At 47.2% G+C, this 18,656-nt stretch overlaps 1 protein-coding gene across 4 annotated transcripts in view; it reads left to right on the forward strand.

The window, feature by feature from the left end:
• The first annotated feature begins 521 nt into the window (after nucleotides 1-521).
• The window catches only part of DOP1B (DOP1 leucine zipper like protein B), a 153,623-nt gene continuing 135,488 nt past the window's right edge, over nucleotides 522-18,656 (forward strand). The window contains exon 1 of one of the 4 annotated variants that reach the window (XM_063956539.1): nucleotides 522-545. The gene's annotated coding sequence lies outside the window, so the exon portion shown is untranslated. Of the gene's footprint in view, nucleotides 546-9,734; nucleotides 9,926-11,860; nucleotides 12,227-18,656 lie in introns of those variants that run through there. The other 3 variants (XM_063956536.1, XM_063956537.1, XM_063956538.1) reach the window with 3 other exon arrangements.

An 18,656-nucleotide genomic window follows, 5' to 3' on the forward strand; every position in this document is an offset into this window, starting at 1 on the left:
GGTTTTCTCGGCTTTCCCGTCCAGAGCGCAACTGGCTCATGAGTGCACACACAGCTGAGTGACGTCTCAGCTCTCCAATCATGTATGAGTGAAGCAGCCTGCCGCTCAGCCATTGGGGGCAGCCTACTTCACTCATACATTATTGGACAGCTGAGCCGTCGCTCAGCTGTCCTGTCTGTACGGCCGCCGCTGCAGTGCGGACGGGAGCACAGCACCACAGATCGGATCGGAAGAGAGATCCGATCTGTGGTGTGGCAGGGGGCCCTTTTGGAAAGGGGGGCCCGGGGGTACGTATCCCCGGGACCCCCCCCCCCCCCCCCTTAATCCAGCTCTGGTCTGGGGGCGTGGCCAGCAGCTCACTGAGCGCTAGCCATGCCCCCATAGTGACGGGAAATGGGGCATGACTCGTGATTGCGGCATTACCATGAAGCCACACCCCCTTTTCTGAGACCACATCCCATTTTTCTGGGCAGGCACCGCTACGCCACACAGGAGTTTGCTGTAACTTGGGAGGTATGCGATTATCAGAATCCTGACAGGGGAAGGTAAGTATACTTACCTACCCCCTCTCCCTCCTTTCTAGCAGCTTAAACCCCACCCCCCACCCCACCCACAGCCTTACCCTAACACTCCCCTCTGCAACCTAAACCTAACCTCCCCCCCCCCTCCCCCTGCGGCTTACCTCTCCGGCAGTCCACGGATGCTCATTCGGATCCTGGCGTTGGGATTCTGGCGCCGGGCTGGTTTCCCTATTCGAGGTGTCGGTATTCTGCCTGCCGGGATCCTGGCCAGATCCTGTATTAAGATTGCCCCAGTGTCAACTCCAGAGTCTTCCTCTGGATCACTGCGGCCATGTGACTAGCAGCCTAACCCTCCCGGCGGTGCCTAACGCAAACCGACAGCATTTTGAGCACGTCGACATGATGCCTGAATGTCTACACAGTCACTGTTAACCATGTGACTGGATCCCCTCACTGCAGCCCTTCAGCTGTCATAGTCTGGCTGTTATAGTACTGTATGTAATGTTACCATAGAAAAGTTCATTTTCCTCCTGTTACATATACATCACAACAACCAAAATGAATGTTTTTGCTACCTGACCGCTCACTGTGACCCTTCTCAGTTACTGTAACAATACTAGTCCTAGGACCCTACAGTTTACTACATAAAGTGGGATGCCGCAGGAGAGGAGAAGACGTAGAAGGTTAGGACTCTATCAGATGTAATTCCCCTACTTTCCCTTTGTCAGCCATGGGGGGGGGGGGGGTGTTTTATTTAAATCCCCAGGGTGGCTGACATTGCGTTTGGGGGAAACGCAGGTAAAATGAAAACTCTACATGAGAACAATGATGTCACTTATTGTGTGTTCTAGACTACCCAAAAATGTTGTCTTTCTAGGAGGCTGCCTAGTGTCAGCGCCGGTCCTGTTTAGACCATAAAAATGTGACACCATAAATATAGTTCAAGGTGTGGGATTTTATCTAACAGAAGGTATATCAATGTTTCAATATATACAACACTAGTGACCCGCCCCTGCTTCGCAGCGAGGTCTTATAAGATTACTTTGAGGAAAAATAATAGTTTTTCACATAAATGAAACAGGAATAGACAAAAAAGAGAAAAACTGACATTTTGTATCAGTAAATTTTCTGGAGAAACCGGATAATACGAATCAATCTTTACATAATCTTTGATTTGCTTCACTAAAATCATCACTGCTCGACTCCTTTTGTCATAGATTAATGTTTCATACACCTAAATCCACCCCGACAAATTCTCTATAGAATTGTGAAAGCCACATCAAAATCAGTCAAGTGGTTCTCAAGATTAAGCCGAACAAACAGACACCTACAGGGGCCTTATTTTATACTATGTATGTAGAGATATCTAATAAAAAGTAACGGAGTTGAATCTGTCAAGAAAGTTTTGATGTTTCCAATTTGATGGGAATGGGTTTTACATTCAATGCCGGGATAACAATGGTTGCCACCAAGGTACGCTTGTTACTGATGGCTCACCTGATGTTAATTAGGTTCTTTCAGCTGCAGGCACCCGGAAGCTGTATGGGCTGTAACACACTACCCGGTTTACACCGGATGGCAAAAAGCCGGACAAACTTTGTTCGGCTTTTTAGCATCCGGCAGGGTCTTTCACACACAGCGGCTTTGAGCCGTGGGTAATGCTGTGCGCATGCGCAGCAGCAGACACGGCTTTAAAAAAAAAACGTTGTGTGCGAACGCTCCCCTTCACACACACGGTTCTCTGCCTTCAAAGACGGCACGGCCCCGGCACGGCATCCGGACCTTCCAGTGGATATTTCCGTCTGCAATCCGGCAGCCGCGCCAGGCCGTGCCGTGTGAAAGGACCCTACCCCTTCACTGTTAATTACAATACCGGCATGGGAAAAAGCCATCCGTCTTTTTCCCGCCCGGCAAAAGCCGGCGAGTGTGTTACAGCCCTATGTGTAGTACAGCTCCATTGCACATACTGCACACAAAATTCCAGCTTCCACCGCACATGTGCACTAAATATTCATTGATGGCCTGTTCTTTAAATACAGGAAGGGTTAGCAGACTTACCAATGAGAAACTGCAATATCATCACACAGCCCAGGTTTTTGGTTGGGAGAGAGGAGAGTAAACGTGGATAAATTACTTGAATTCTCATTTTTGTACACTAGGTGGCAGCATTGCATTTAGCATTAATAGTTACAACAGCAGAATCCAGTTCCTATTTTTGGAATAACTAGCACTTCCTAATGTTGAGGTAGAAAGGATTTAGGGACAAATCCAACTGGGCGTGAGATTTTTGCTGCAAAACAACGTGCCTGCCACACCCAATTTGCAATTACCGCAGCTATGGAAGATACTGATGCTTGAGCTATTCAATAGAACACAGGTTCTCAAACTCGGTCCTCAGGACCCCACACAGTGCATGTTTTGCAGGTCTCCTCACAGAATAACGAGTGACATAATTAGCTCCACCTGTGAACCTTTTAAAATGTGTTTGTGAGTAATTAATACACCTGTGCACCTGCTGAGTGAACTGCAAAACATGCACTGTGTGGGGTCCTGAGGACCGAGTTTGAGAACCACTGCAATAGAACATAGGTTCCCAAACTCGGTCCTCAGGACCCCACACAGTGCATGTTTTGCAGGTAGCCCAGTAGGTGCACAGGTGTATTAATTACTCACTGACACATTTTAAAAGGTCCACAGGTGGAGCTAATTATTTCACTTGTGATTCTGTGAGGAGACCTGCAAAACATGCACCGTGTGGGGTCCTGAGGACCGAGTTTGAGAACCTGTGCAATAGAAAAAAAATGTCCAGCAAAAAAATAAATAAATGCTAAAATCCATGGTAAACCCCCATTCCCATAAAAAATGAAAATAGAACAGCCTGTACCCTAAAACCCTTCATATACAAATTAGATATGTCTATTACTATCCCAAAGTAATATATTTTGTGCTTTTAAAATGTATCAAATGGCTGATTAGTGCATGTTTATTAGCAGTGAAAAAAAAATGCAAGATTTTTTTCCATGAAAATAAAATGTTGCACATTTTGGGGTGCATGAAAATGCCCACGTGTTGATTTTTAATTCATTTGAAGCCACTTTAAAACAAATGTTTAAAAAACACCTGTAACTCCCACCTGCAATCTTAAAAACACCTGTCCTATCCAAACAGCACCCCCATATGCTTGTCACACATCTTTTAACCTCAAAAATGGCGTGCACAGTCGGGCATCCCTGTCCCTGATGATACCCAGCAGGTGAGGGTGGCAGCGAAATGGGGCCGTGGCTTAGCAGTAGGAGGCGTGCCTTAGTGGGAGGGGGCATTGCCTCGCAGCCCGAGCCCTCGTTTTTGGCATTCCGGGCGTTCAGGAGATACGGGCTACTCCCAGGGAGTGCTATGACTACACTGCCGGCACCTACAAAGTGAGAGGAACCAGGTGCTGCATGAAATGTTAAAGTGCAGCACCCGGCTCCTGTCACTGAGCAGGAGCTGGCATTTTGGTGTTACCCCTCGGCGGGTGACACTCTGGTCCGGCCCGCACCACCTGTACCCCACTTATGACGCCACTGTGTACAGTAAGTATTTTTCCCAAGTAAGCCAACTGAAAACTTCTAATTGACTAATTGACCATGGGGGGGGGGGTATACCTTAAAAAATTAGGTTTTCCTGCTTTGCACCTGCGCTGGGAATGCACGCAAAAAAAAAGCAGCGTTAAATCCTATAGAAATTTCTTGCGGTCAGTTGGATAGCAAAAAAGTTCTTGAAATACGGGGAAAAAAACTGCGGACAATTTAATATGCCAACTAATTGTCCAATTTTATAGAATTTTTGCATGTGTTTTGTAGAATTCAGAACTGAATGAACAAGTCAATCAGTGTATTGATATTGTTCCTTTAGGGCCCATTTACCAGGTTGGGTACGCATTACCGCCGCTCGGGATCCCGGCGGTCAGCATACCGACCACGGGTGCACTGTTCTCACTATTTTACTAATTAATAAAGTGATACACAGTGTTCCAGTAATTTTTTAATCATCCCCAAATATATATTCAGTGCGCCAAAAAACATACATTAAAAAAAAACTATGGGGGTAATTCAGATCTGATAGCAGCAGCAAATTTGTTAGCAGTTGGGAAAACCATGGGGGTAATTCTGAGTTGATCGCAGCAGGAATTTTGTTAGCAAATGGGCAAAACCATTATTTTTACACTGCAAATTAGATTGCAGATTGAACACACCCCACCCAAATCTAACTCTCTCTGCACATGTTAAATCTGCCTCCCCTGCAGTGCAGGGGAGGCAGATTTAACATGTGCAGAGAGAGTTAGATTTGGGTGGGGTGTGTTCAATCTGCAATCTAATTTGCAGTGTAAAAATAATGCAGCCAGTATTTACCACTGATGAGCGGATTCGGTTTTACTCGGTTCTCAAAACCGAATCTTATTGACTCACTGATGTCACGTGTTTTGGATAGCCAATAAGATTCGGTTTTGAGAACCGAGTAAAACCGAGTAAAACCGAATCCGCTCATCACTAGTATTTACCCTGCACAGAAACATAATAACCCTCCCAAATCTAACTCTTTCTGCACATGTTATATCTGCCTCCTCTGCAGTGCACATGGTTTTGCCCAACTGCTAAAATATTTGCTGCTGCGATCAACTCAGAATTAGGCCCCATGGGGGTAATTCTGAGTTGATCGCAGAAGGAATTTTGTTAGCAGTTGGGCAAAACCATGTGCACTGCAGGGGAGGCAGATATAACATGTGCAGAGAGAGTTAGATTTGGGTGGGTTATTTTGTTTCTGTGCAGAGTAAATACTGGCTACTTTATTTTTACACTGCAATTTAGATTGCAGATTGAACACACCCCACCCAAATCTAACTCTCTCTGCACATGTTATATCTGCCCCCCTTGCAGTGCACATGGTTTTGCTCAACTGCTAACAAAGTTCCTGCTGCGATCAACTCAGAATTACCCTCCATGTGCACTGCAGGTGGGACAGATGTAACATGTGCAGAGAGAGTTAGATTTGGGTGGGGAGTGTTCAAACTGAAATCTAAATTGCAGTGTAAAAATAAAGCAGCCAGTATTTACCCTGCACAGAAATATAACCCACCCAAATCTAACTCTCTCTGCACATGTTACATCTGCCCCACCTGCAGTGCACATTGGGCCTAATTCAGACCTGATCGCAGATGTGCTAAATTTAGCACATCTACAATCAGTCACATAAACATGCGGGGGGACGCCCAGCACAGGGCTAATCCGCCCCACACTAGTACAAAAGCATCGCACAGCGGAGATGCTTTTGTACCTGAAGAGTAGCTCCCTGATAGCACAGCTCCTTTGCGGGTTGCAGCGGCTGCGTGTGATGCCATGCAGCCGCGGCGGCCTGCCCCCCCCCCCCAATGGTCCGGCCACGCCTGCGTAGCCTGGACCGTGCCCCCTAGACAGCGGCCAAACGCCGCCGGCCTGCCCCCTACCGCCTAGCGACTGCCTCGGCCTGTCAATCTGTGTGAAAACACACAGCAGCGATCAGCTCTGAATTACCCCCATGGTTTTGCCCAACTGCTAACAATTTTGCTGCTGCGATCAGCTCTGAATTACCCCCTATGTCCTATTTTAGGTTTAAATGTCCTTCATATAGTTTTCTAACAGGTATAATAAATCGATATATTGCAGTGGATAGAATTAATAAATTCCCATGGAAATAATAGTTATGGCCTAAAAGTAACTGTAATCACCTGATAATTCCCCTCCAATGGCTGTGTGCGAGTTAAATCATTTTTAAAAGTCCAAAGAGCAGACCAAGACCGATAAAATCATGTGTGACAGTCCAGTACGCAACGTAATCTCATATGGAGGTTTGTGCACGTATTAAACTATCTCCACCACATACAAAGAGCCATAGCGGCTAACAGGTCATGCTGCGACTTGTAGTCCCACAATAACTGGAGAGCTTGATTATAATTTGCAAATATAGGTAATATATTACAGGTAATGCATACTGTAGCAGTCTGTGCACAGGGCACACAGTGACATTGCTGCGAGCGGTGGGTGAATGCGGTTCCACCACCAAGTCAGTACAGCGCTGCGGGTAACGTGGGCGAGTCCTGTGACAGGGCCCCTATGCAAAGCAATACCACTGTAACACCTAAAATAAAATAAAAATAGTCAGAAGCAATTTCATTGTGGGCGAAACCGTGGGCAACAGCTAGTATATATATATATATATACACATACATACATACATACATTTACTATTGATTAAACAGTATTACATATTATTTTTAATTAAATTGTTACATAATAATAAATATTCCTTTCAAGATGGAATTAGTCTGAAGAATCTTTAATATTTACCACCTAATTGTAATGCCGTCTCTATTGAATACTGATGAGTTTAATTTGAGACTTTAGGGCCCCCTGTTTTAAGTGCCCCGAACCCCCAATGCCTTAATGCAGCTCTGGCTGCTGTAGACAGGGTTGTATCTAGGGGTCCGAGCGCCCCTGGCAAAGTAAGGGGCTGGCACCCGCCCCCCACATTTGGAATAAGGTGTGAGTATTGGAAATGGGGCATGGTCTTGTGGGGGAAGGGCGTGGACACAATAGTACTTCCAATTCAAAATTATGCCACACAGTAGTGTCCCTCATTCACATTACACCGCACAGTAGTGTCTCGTATTCACGTTACACCATCCATCCCCCCTAACCCACCTTTCCCACAGCCTGACCTTAACACGCCTAACCCCCCAAAAGCCTCTTCAGTGGTGCCTAACCCTAACCCACCCTTCCTAATCTCCCTCCCTGCAGCCTAACCCTAACCCTCCCATGTGGCTTGCCAGTGGAGACTTTGGCACAACTCGATCGGGATTTTGGCATTCTGCATCGCTATCTATGTTGGGATGCCAGCATCAGTGTCCAGAGCAGTTTCGGGATGATGGCGTCAGCTTTCCGACCGCCAGAATGCCAAACGCCAGCATCTTGACTGCATCCTGAATGAAATGCTAATGAGCTGCTGTGAGATGAGCCTCAAATGGACCCAGCCATTAACCAAACACCGTAATACCCCTTTCACATCGCACAAATAACCCGGTATCGATACGGCATATTGCCATGTCGACACGGGTCAGTGTGCGATGTGAAAGCACTTTTGGCGAAGTAGCGGGTCGCCTGACCCGGTAATTCAACCCGGTATAAAAGAAGGATTATACCCGGGTTGAATACCGGGTCAGGCGCAGTGTGAATGGGAGCTGCGTCGATGCGACACGGTTCCCATTCACAGCATAGGGAGAGGCGGCGCAGGAGATTAGCTCATCTCCCAGCGCCCCCTCCAACCCCACCCTGCTGCTGCTGAGCCCCACCGCTGCTATGGCAACCGCCTCGGTTTATTGCCGGGTCGGAAAGCCAATAAAAGCTGAGCAAATGCCGGATCCCACCCGGTAAGGACACGTTTCTCTTACCGGGTGGGATCCGGCATTTGTGATCTGAAAGCAGTATTAGTTGGATGGTAGAAGTGCTTCCTGTTAGAAAAAACATCAGGGTTCCATCACTTCCAAGATAAAATGATCAATTATACAATTAACTGATATACATTTCCTTGAACATGGCCTTGAAATAGGTAAGATATGTATTTTCTTTATTACACTCAACAAGTTAAAGTTTTCGCTTATTCACTACTTACTTACATCTAACATGCATGATAATTGTGTAGTTTTCCAGGTACTACAGTCCCTTCTCCCAAACACTGACACTTTTATATTCTCTTCAACAACAAATAGATCTATAGCACTGTGCTATATAACAATTGCTGTGTACCTGGTGAGAGTCTGTTACTGCCGGCGTGGCGCCGGTGTCCGGCAGCACCGCACTTGTAATCAGACTCACAATAAACTACAGTTCCCAGCAGCCCTTGCCACCGGGAGCTCCCAGCAACAAGGGCTGCTGGGAGCTGTAGTTTATTTTGAGTCTGATTACAAGTTCGGTGCTGCCGGACACCAGCGCCGCTCCAGCAGTAACAGACTCTCACCAGGTACAGTCAGACAGTACTGCTTTTCTCTCTTTTGGCCGCGGGTGGCACAGCCAGGCGGCGCCCCCTCCTTGCCTGGCGCCCTGGCGAGTGCCATCCTGGCCAATAGGTAGATACACCCCTGGCTGTAGATCTTCTTAAATTCTGGTGATAACTTTTTTTTTGTGACACTTCATCCGAAAACAGGTTTTCTGAAGATTTCCTGCAAATTACTGTTAATACATAGGCAGTGCTTCCCTACTCTCCCGGATCATCTCGGAGGCTTCCGAAAATCATGTGGTGCTCCTGGATGCTGGGAAGCGTGGGCAAGTCTCCCAGAGCTGCCACTCGGCCGCCAACTTCCTGAGTAAACCGCATTGAATTCCCCCTGCGGTGCCCTGTGGGGGCATCCCAAAATTTCGGCAAATATAATATAACCCCCCCTAAGGGAACAGTTATAGGACACAGTGGGGAAGGGTTGTAGTTAAGTTGTCCATGACACTCATAGAGTGGGAATATAACCTGTGGCGAGCACAGCGTTGCGAGCCCGCAAAGGGTACTCTTTCTGCTTGCCCTGCTGCCGCCATACCGACGGCCGGGATGCCGTTATTGGTATATACTGATGGGCGGAGTCTACTGCACATGTGCAGGTCTCCGGAAACATGGTGCGCGCAATGTTCAGGAGACAAACTTCGTACTGCGCATGCGCGGCGGCCATTTTGGAAGTTATTTTTTTTGCCGCGACAGCTGTGGCTGCAGCGCCCGACATTGGACTCCGGAGAGAGGTATTAATATATGGGTGCAATGTGTGCGGTGTGGCCCCCCCCCCCCCCCTGGACCCATGATAGAAACGCCTATGGATGTTGGGCTTCCAGGGATAAAACACACATTTACAACCATATTTTTTATGTTAATTTTGAAATATACTAAATGTGCGGTTTAGTCCCAGAAGCCCAACATCGATTTAGATCGATCTTTAGTAAATATACCCCTGTCACCAGCAGGGAGAGGAGATTACACTGAGTGACGTCACCAGCAGCAGAACCTGACCAACCACCCAGCCTGGCGGACTGTACCATGTGCTGCAGAGGGGGAGACGCGGGAACAGCAGCTCTTCGAAACACACGACCGGGACCCGTATTGCAGGATGACGCCATAGTGTTATATTACATATGCGGGAATAAGTGGTTAGTGCACGCTGCCGGTGTCAGGTAATGAGACACAGGGCCGGAATGTGATCTGTATCACAGATCCCCCCCCACCTCAGAGTGGTACGCTCCACTCGCTGGCTGCTGCTGCTCCGACAGTCAGGCCGGCAGTGTCCACATCCCCAGCCGCGCCGTGTACAGGGAGAGAGGCGGCTGCTGCCCGGCGGCGGGGAGGAGACAGAGGTGCAGGTGGGTGCAGGGCTAGGACTAGGTCAGGCAGGTGTAAGGGAAAGTGACCGTAGCTAGTTCCCCATATACCCTGTCCACCTGCTCCCCATGTATCCCCACTCACTGCTGATCTGCCCCACTGGCTGTACACCACCTCCCACTGGGGGAATGTCCCCACTCATGCCTCCCGTTGGTTGAATACCACTTCTCACTGGTGACCATCCCAAGTCACCCCTGCCCTCTCCCACTAGGAGTATATCACCCCACTCCACTGACCTCTTCCACTGGCTGTATACCACCTCCCACTGGTGACCATCCCTTCCCAAATCTCCACTGATCTCTCCCACTGGTGACCATCACAAATCACCACTCCCACTTATGGCTTATATCACCATACTCACCACTGACCTCTTCCACTGGCTGTATACCACCACCCGCTGGTGACCATCACAAATCACCACTGATCTCTCCCACTGGGGTATATCACCCCACTCACCACTGATCACTCCCACCTCCTGCTGGTGACCATACCATCACTGCCAGTGGGGGAATATCACTACTCGGCACAGTTTCTTCCCACTGGTGGACTATCACCACTCACAGCTGATCACTCCCACTGGTGGAATATATCACCACTGATCACTGCCATTAGTGGAATATCACCACACTCTAGTGATTCCCAAAGGCAGAATGCAGTCAGTCACTGCTGATCAATCCAACTAGTGAGACATCCCTATTCAAACTTGGTCCCCGAACATTTTTTGCAAGCCACATATATACCCACTCACTGGTGCACATTTGCACTTATTAAATATTTTGACTCACAAGTTATTTTATTTCCATGTGATTAATGAGTGTGCCCCCTAGCTTACTGATTTTCACCAGTTAGGCTAATCTCATTCACCGCTGGCCACTTGCACAGATGAATCCCCCCCCAGCCACTAGTGATAATTGTGCCTAATATTTTCTTAGTGATTATTCACACTAGTGATCAGTTTGCTCTGATCCAGTTTTCTTATGCAGTTTTGGGGCAGATGTATTAAGCTTGGAGACAGCATAAAGAAGTGATATTGGTGATAAGTGCAAGGTGATAACACACCACCCAATCAGCTCCAATATGTAAATTGACAGGTATGAGCTGATTGGCTGGTGCGTTATCACCTTGCACTTATCACCGCTCTATCACTTCTCCAGGCTTAATACATCTGCCCCATGTTCTCTGATACGTAGCGATTGCTAGTGATCATTTGCATGTGTAACCTTTACGTACGTGCAATTGGGTGACATACACAAAGAACTTATGAGAAAGTGGTTCTGTGAGTGTTCTGGCGCTATAGGGGGAGAGGTATCAAATCTTCTAAAGAGTGGCAAAGTTGATCCATAATTAGCTGCTAGCTAGAATTTATCAAGTGCATTCTATAATATGATAGGTAGAATCTGGTTGGTTGCTATGGGCAACTTCACTCTATTTACTAGTCTACAAGCTATGCTGCCCACCCGATGTCCCATTACATAGGTTCAGCCGGTGCGATGGACAGAGTGGTAATGGTGGAATGAGCCACCACAGCTGTTGCAGAACATCTTAGCCAAATGATGATGGTAAGACTCCCTGCTAGTGACACCACACCAGCCTTACTACCGGCCTCTGCAATAGAGCCTGACGTAGCCATCCACATAGCCGCCTTATCCATGAAGCGGTCCGTGTGTACAGTATGTGCGTCTCAGGCAGTATCTGTAATACATGTTATGTTTTCCACAGGGGGTGTTTGGCAGATCCCGGCTGTGTGTTTGCTGATTAGTTGCATCCTTTATGACGTTTGCTTTGATTGAGGCATTTATCTCACTGCTGGAGATGTGCACAATATATTGAGTTGCGATTCTGTATCCTGATTAATCTTCCAGCTGCTGGTCTGTGGAGGTCAAGCTGGGAAAAGTTTTAGAACTTGTGACAAAGTTGCCTTTTCAAAGAAAAAATTCAAAGAACTTTTTATAGAGCAACTTTTTCCTTCTGCAAACCGAATGGCGTGAGATTGCGTCATCTGTACGCACTAATACCGGTCGTTTCTGGAATAATGGGTCCCCGGAACCCTTCTGTGTGCGCAGTTGTGCCTGTTAGCCTGCTTCGCTCATTCATATGGACACCCAATATTTTAGATTTGGGAACGGCTGTGGACAAATGAATCCTCGGCTCAATTTGTGGTGTTTCGGGTCTGACTGGAATTGTTCATGGTGGAAAGAGTTAAAAGATAACGATCTTCTCTCGCTGGTGCATGATGGTAAACACAGCTTGCTAGCAGGAAGCGCACTGCTAATATTTACCAGGTATGGGCCCTTGTTCACCACCTGCCTCCTTGATAAATACCATAATTATTGTTCTTGCTCTTGTATATTTATTTTTTAACCTTCTATAACCTATTCAGCAATGCTGCGCTGTAATTTGTCGTCACTGTTTGGGCCGTCACGTGGATTTTTAACCCCTAGAATGAATCTGCCAGAATGATTTCCTGACAAAATGATCCTCCCTGTAGAGACTTCAAAAGTGGCAAACGTGGGGTTTGTGATATTGCTTTATTGGTTTTGTGTTCTGGCGTGGTCATACAGAGGAAGCTGCATGGGACAGACTGGCCAGGCATTAAGAGGGTGGGCTGCGAGTCCATACGTTGCCCCTTAAACTGTAAGCTCCACTGGGGCAGGGACTGGTGTGAATGGTTATTAATTCTCTGGAAGCACTGCGTGATATGTTGTCGCTACCTAAATTGTGGTTACTGATATTAATAATCAGACCTAGTATTGCCAGAGCATTGGTAATAAAGGTCACTGCTTATATCTGATGGCTGTGTAGTTTGCTGCTGTTCAACTTATACCGAGTATCATAATAGACTTGTGAGTCGTTAGGAAGACTGACAGGGTATGATGAGACTTATAGTTCCACAGGCTAAGGAACAGAGTGACACAAGCTACCGTTCTTGTCAACGTCTCTCCCATGCCTCAAACAAAATGAGATGTAGCCATACACACACGGAGACAGACCTATAGACATGCACACAGATTTATAATCGGCAGCCATTTTTCTGTAGACACAATGGAGGTCATTCCGAGTTGTTCGCTCGTTGCCGTTTTTCGCAACGGAGCGATTAATGCGAAAATGCGCATGGTACGCAGTGCGCATGCGCTAAGTATTTTAGCTCAAAACTTAGTAGATTTACTCACGTCCGAACGAAGAATTTTCATCGTTGAAGTGATCGGAGTGTGATTGACAGGAAGTGGGTGTTTCTGGGCGGAAACTGGCCGTTTTCAGGGAGTGTGCGGAAAAACGCAGGCGTGCCAGGATAAAACGCGGGAGTGTCTGGAGAAACGGGGGAGTGGCTGGCCGAACGCAGGGCGTGTTTGTGACGTCAAACCAGGAACGAAACGGGCTGAGCTGATCGCAGTGTAGGAGTAAAGGGCCCTACTCACTGGCCGACCCGCCGCCGAGCTGCCCGACGGCGGATACGGCCGACGAGCGACCCGGCGGCGGGGGGGCAGTGACGGGGGGAGTGAAGTTTCTTCACTCCCCCCGTCACGCGGCTGCATTGAAGTGCAGGCAAATATGGACGAGATCGTCCATATTGGCCTGCATGCACAGCCGACGGGAGACCAGCGATGAACGAGCGCGGGGACGCGCATCGTTCATCGCTGGAGTCTCCACACTGAAAGATATGAACGAGTTCTCGTTCATTTATGAACGAGATCGTTCATATCTTTCAGAAAATCGGCCAGTGTGTAGGGCCTATAAGTCTCGAGCTACTCAGAAACTGCTAAGAATTTTCTATTCGCAGTTCTGCTAATCTTTCGTTCGCAATTCTGCTAAGCGAAGATACACTCCCAGAGGGCGGCGACCTAGCGTGTGCAATGCTGCTAAAATCTGCTAGCGAGTGAACAACTCGGAATGAGGGCCAATGTACACTGACACCTGTGTAACTAACCCAGTCGCTATGGCTTCAGAATTGGAGACACACTGATGAGCAAGCGGTGAACAAAGGAGAAAACATTCAGTGAAGTGTCGGATGGGATCATCAGTGCCTGCCTCCCCCTTCCCAATATTCCAGGCCATTTACAAGTGTACCCCCCGAGGGCACCGCTGCCATCACCTAGAGAGCGGGTGGGAGGAGAGGTATAGAAAAGAAGAGTTAGTCCTAAGGCCTGGCACACAGTGGGCAAAGATACATTCTGTATTGCATCAAAGTCCTCATTCACAATTGGTGACCTTTTACACCCGAGCCCCTGGGTGCAATGATGGTCAGAACCACCTTTTGTGCTATGCTGTGGGGTGTTGGCCAAAGATTGTCCTAGTGTCTGTAGGGCCTGATTAAGAATTGTACACTGCCACCGCAGCTGCGAATGTGTACACAGATACCGGGGGTCATTCAGGTGCGGTTGGATATGCTACCACTGCTGCTTCCTTGGACTCTTATGAGAGACACTCACCGGTGGCTTTCCCAGTTTCATCGGCTATGTACAAAGTGGCAGCCTCGGTTGCAGATTGGTAGATTATTGAACCTCTCTGTAGCCCTGTGGCTGCGCAGCATGGCGGCACGAAGTGAGACGCCAGAGCCACAGTTACTGCATACGGCATCGCAGGCTGAGACACGCCCCGAAAGCACCACCTCTCACAACCACCCCAAAGGGTCCCGGTCAGTCACTTTCGGCAGACACGCAGTGTGACTTAGACGCATGCGCAGTCAGACAATAATCTCTCAACTGCGAAAATATGAGGTTACATAAGAACACAAATAAAACAGTGAAATGATGCACACATGACGAGGGGTTCGATATGATTTACCGGCGGATGACGCCGGAATGCTCACTGCACTAGCCACGCATCGGGCCCAGTGGCGAACTTTGCTCGCCACACTATTATATTTCCCCGAGTGGAAATTCCGGGCTTCAGTCGGGATTTTGTCTGCCAGCATTTCACAGGCTGTCGGGATTCCAGCGTCAGTCTCCTGAAAACCAGGATCCCAACAGCCGGTAAATTAACCGCATCCCATGACGAGAACAAAGTAAGTGGTGTCGCCACTGCCAGGTGGTTCTCAGAACCCCCTTCACCCCTAGGATGCTATTGCCTTTCCCACGGCCAGCCTTCCAGCGGGTGTGGTTTATTAGGTCAACATACATTAGGTTGACAGGTACAAAGGCTCAACATGACAATGGTCGACACGAAAAGGTCAACACAATTGTTTGTATGTTTAACCATATCTAAGCACAATCAGTGGATGTATACCCTTGCAGGCTCGCTCCGCTCGTCACACTTAAAGCAATAAACTCACCACAGGTTACTATTTCCAGTCGTGGTCCACGTGTATAGTAAATCAAGCAAAAGTTGGAAAAACATGAAAAAAAAAATGTTGATAATTTCAACCTTAAGCATCGTCAAGCTTTTACCTGCCGACCTTGGGACTATATTGACCTTATGTTCCTGTCAACCAAATTCATGTTGACCATATTTATTATTTATTAATTAAAAGTTTTGTATATAGCGCAGCATATTCTGTTGCGCTTTACAATTAGAACAACAGTAATAGAACAAAACTGGGCAAAAACAGATAGACATAGAGGTAGGAGGGCCCTGCTCGCAAGCTTACAATCTATAGGGAAATAGGCATTGATACACAAGGATAGATGTTACCTGTTACATAATGGTTCACCAGATTGCTAGGTTCTTAATGGGTTGTATGATATGATCACCCAGCAATGTTGGAAGACAAAATGTGAGGTTATGTGGACTGTACAGAGAGGATGTAACTGGATAGGGAAGCATTGAAGGTTATGTGGGTGGGTCTGGAATTTGATAGGCTTGTCTGAAGAGATGAGTTTTCAGGGAACGTTTAAAGGTTTGGAGACTAGAGGTGAGTCCTATTGTGCGTGGGAGGGCATTCCACAGAGTGGGTGCAGCCCGGATAAAGTCTTGTAATTTTGAGTGGGAACAAGTAATGCGTGTGGATGAGAGACGCAGATCTTGTGAAGAGCAGATAGGTCTGGTAGGGAGATATTTGGAGATGAGTGAAGAGATGTATGTTGGTGCAATTTGGTTAATAGCCTTGTATGTAAGTATTTTATATTGAATACGGTAGAATACCGGTAGCCAATGGAGGGACTGACAGAGCGATCTGCAGACGATCAACGTCTAGCGAGGAAAATTGGCCTCGCAGCTGCATTCGAAATGGATTGTAGTGGTGAGAGCCTATATTTGGGAAGACCAGTAAGGAGAGTATTGCAATAATCAGTGCGGGAGATGATGAGTGCTTGGATTAGAGTTTTTGCAGTGTCTTGTGTAAGATAAGGACGTATTTTGGATATGTTTTTTAGATGCATGTAACATGATTTGGAGACATTGAATGTGTGGAACAAAGGACAGTTAAGAGTCAAGGATGACACCTAGGCAGCGAGCTTGTGGGGTAGGGTGGATAGTCGCATTGTCAACAGTTATGGAGATATCAGGTTGGTAACTACTCTTGGCTGACGGGAAAATTATTAATTCTGTTTTGGAAATGTTGAGTTTGAGGTGGCGAGATGACATCCAAGATGAAATGGCAGACAGGCATTCAGCGACACAGATCAATACAGATGGTGATAAATCTGGGTAGGATAGGTAGAGTTGAGTATCATCAGCGTACAAATGATATTGAAATCCAAAGGAGCTGATTAGTTTTACCAAGAGATGTGGTATAGATAGAGAAAAGCAGAGGACCTAAGACTGAGCCTTGCGGTACTCCAACTGATAGAGGTAGAGAAGAGGATGTGGAATCAGAGAAGTGAACACTGAAAGAGCGATTAGATAGGTAGGATGAGAACCAAGTAAGGGCTGTGTCCTGAAGACCTAGGGATTGTAGTGTTTGTATGAGAAGAGAGTGGTCAACAGTGTCAAAAGCAGCAGAGAGATCTAGGAGAATAAGTAGTGTGTAATGGCCTTTTGATCTAGCAGTGACTAGATCGTTTACTACTTTGGTCAGTGCCGTCTCTGTGGAGTGTTGGGCACGAAAGCCTGACTGAAGTGGGTCTAGTAAGTAGTAGGAGTTGTGTGTGTAATAGGCCCTACACACTGGCCGATTTTTTGAAAGATATGAACGATCTCGTTCATAAATGAACGAGAACTCGTTCATATCTTTCAGTGTGGAGGCTCCAGCGATGAACGATGCGCGGTCCCGCGCTCGTTCATCGCTGGTCCCCCGTCGGCTGTGCATGCAGGCCAATATGGACGATCTCGTCCATATTTGCCTGCAGTTCTATGGAGCCGCGTGACGGGGGGAGTGAAGAAACTTCACTCCCCGTCACTGCCCCCCCGCCGCCGGGTCGCTCGTCGGCCGTATCCGTAGGGCCCCTAAGGCGAGTGTAGGCAAGTCTCTCAAGTAGCTTGGAGGGACCTGGTAGCTGAGAGATGGGACGGTAGTTAGAGAGAGTGTTTGGGTCAGAATTGTGTTTTTTTTCAGAATGGGAGCAATCACTGCATGCTTAAACAGAGAAAGGAAAGATACCAGTAGAGAGAGAGAGAACAGATTTTAGTTAAGGTTGGGATAAGGACAGAAGCCAAAGTTTTACTGACTTGTGAGGGTATAGGATCAAGAGGAGAGGTAGTGGAGTAGGAGGATGAAAAGAGTGTTGATACTTAATCTTCACTGGTGGGATCAAATGAAGAGAAAGTGCCAGAGGCTTAGAGGTAGGGAATTGAGCAGGTCACTGGCTGAGTTAGTGCATACCATTGCATCTTGGATTTTATCAATCTTATCCTTGAAGTAGGAAGCAAGTTCTTGTGCACGGATAGTAGCTAGTGGGGGAGGTGAGGGAGGGTAAAGAAGTGATTTAAATGTATTAAAAAGTTGCTTGGGGTTGGTGGCATGAGAAGAGATGAGAGATTGGAAATATGTTTGTTTGGCAGTGTTCAGGGCCTGACGACAGGAGTGGTAGGTGGTAGGTGGTCTTATATGTGAGAAAGTCACTTGGATTCCGAGATTTACGCCACTGACGTTCTACTTTACGTGACCATTTTTGTAGGTGTCTTGTTGATTTAGAGTACCATGGTTGGCATCTAAGCCTATGTGGAGTTTGATGGATAGCTGGAGCCACTTCATCAAGGGCACTCTCTAGGGTCTGGTGCAGGTGGGATACAGCAGTGTCAGGTGAGGTAAATGTAGAAATTAATAAGGTAAGGGAAGAGAATGTAGAAATTAGTGAGAGCAGTGGTTGCAGAGAGGTGGAAAGTTGTTGAAAATGTATATTGTAAGTATTTCTGCAGGTTAGAGGAGGCTTGCTAGGTTTTAGTGTCATAGAGTTTAGAGTAATAGAGAGATCAGAGAGAGGGAAAGGAGAGTTAATGAATTCAGAGACTGAGCAGAGCCTGGTGAATACAAGATCAAGGCAGTGACCCTCCTGGTGAGTAGAGGAGTCGGACCATTGGGTGAGGCCAAGAGAGGTTAGAGAGAGGAGTTTGGAGGCATGAACAAATTGTGGACTGTCAAGAGCGATATTGAAATCACCTATAATGATGGTGGAGATGTCAGAGGATAAGAAGTGTGGGAGCCAGGCAGAAAAATCTTCTAGAAATTGATGTTTGGGTTGCCCAGGAGGGCGATAGATAGCTGCAACAAGCAGAGAAAAGGGGGTGAAAATTCTGATAGAGTGAACTTCAAACGATGTGAATGTGAGTGATGGAACCTGAGGTAGAACTGTGTATGTGAAAAATTGGGACAGTAATATTCCAACCCCACCACCTTTA

Source organism: Pseudophryne corroboree, chromosome 2 (assembly GCF_028390025.1).
Source record: "Pseudophryne corroboree isolate aPseCor3 chromosome 2, aPseCor3.hap2, whole genome shotgun sequence".
Lineage (NCBI taxonomy): Eukaryota > Metazoa > Chordata > Amphibia > Anura > Myobatrachidae > Pseudophryne > Pseudophryne corroboree.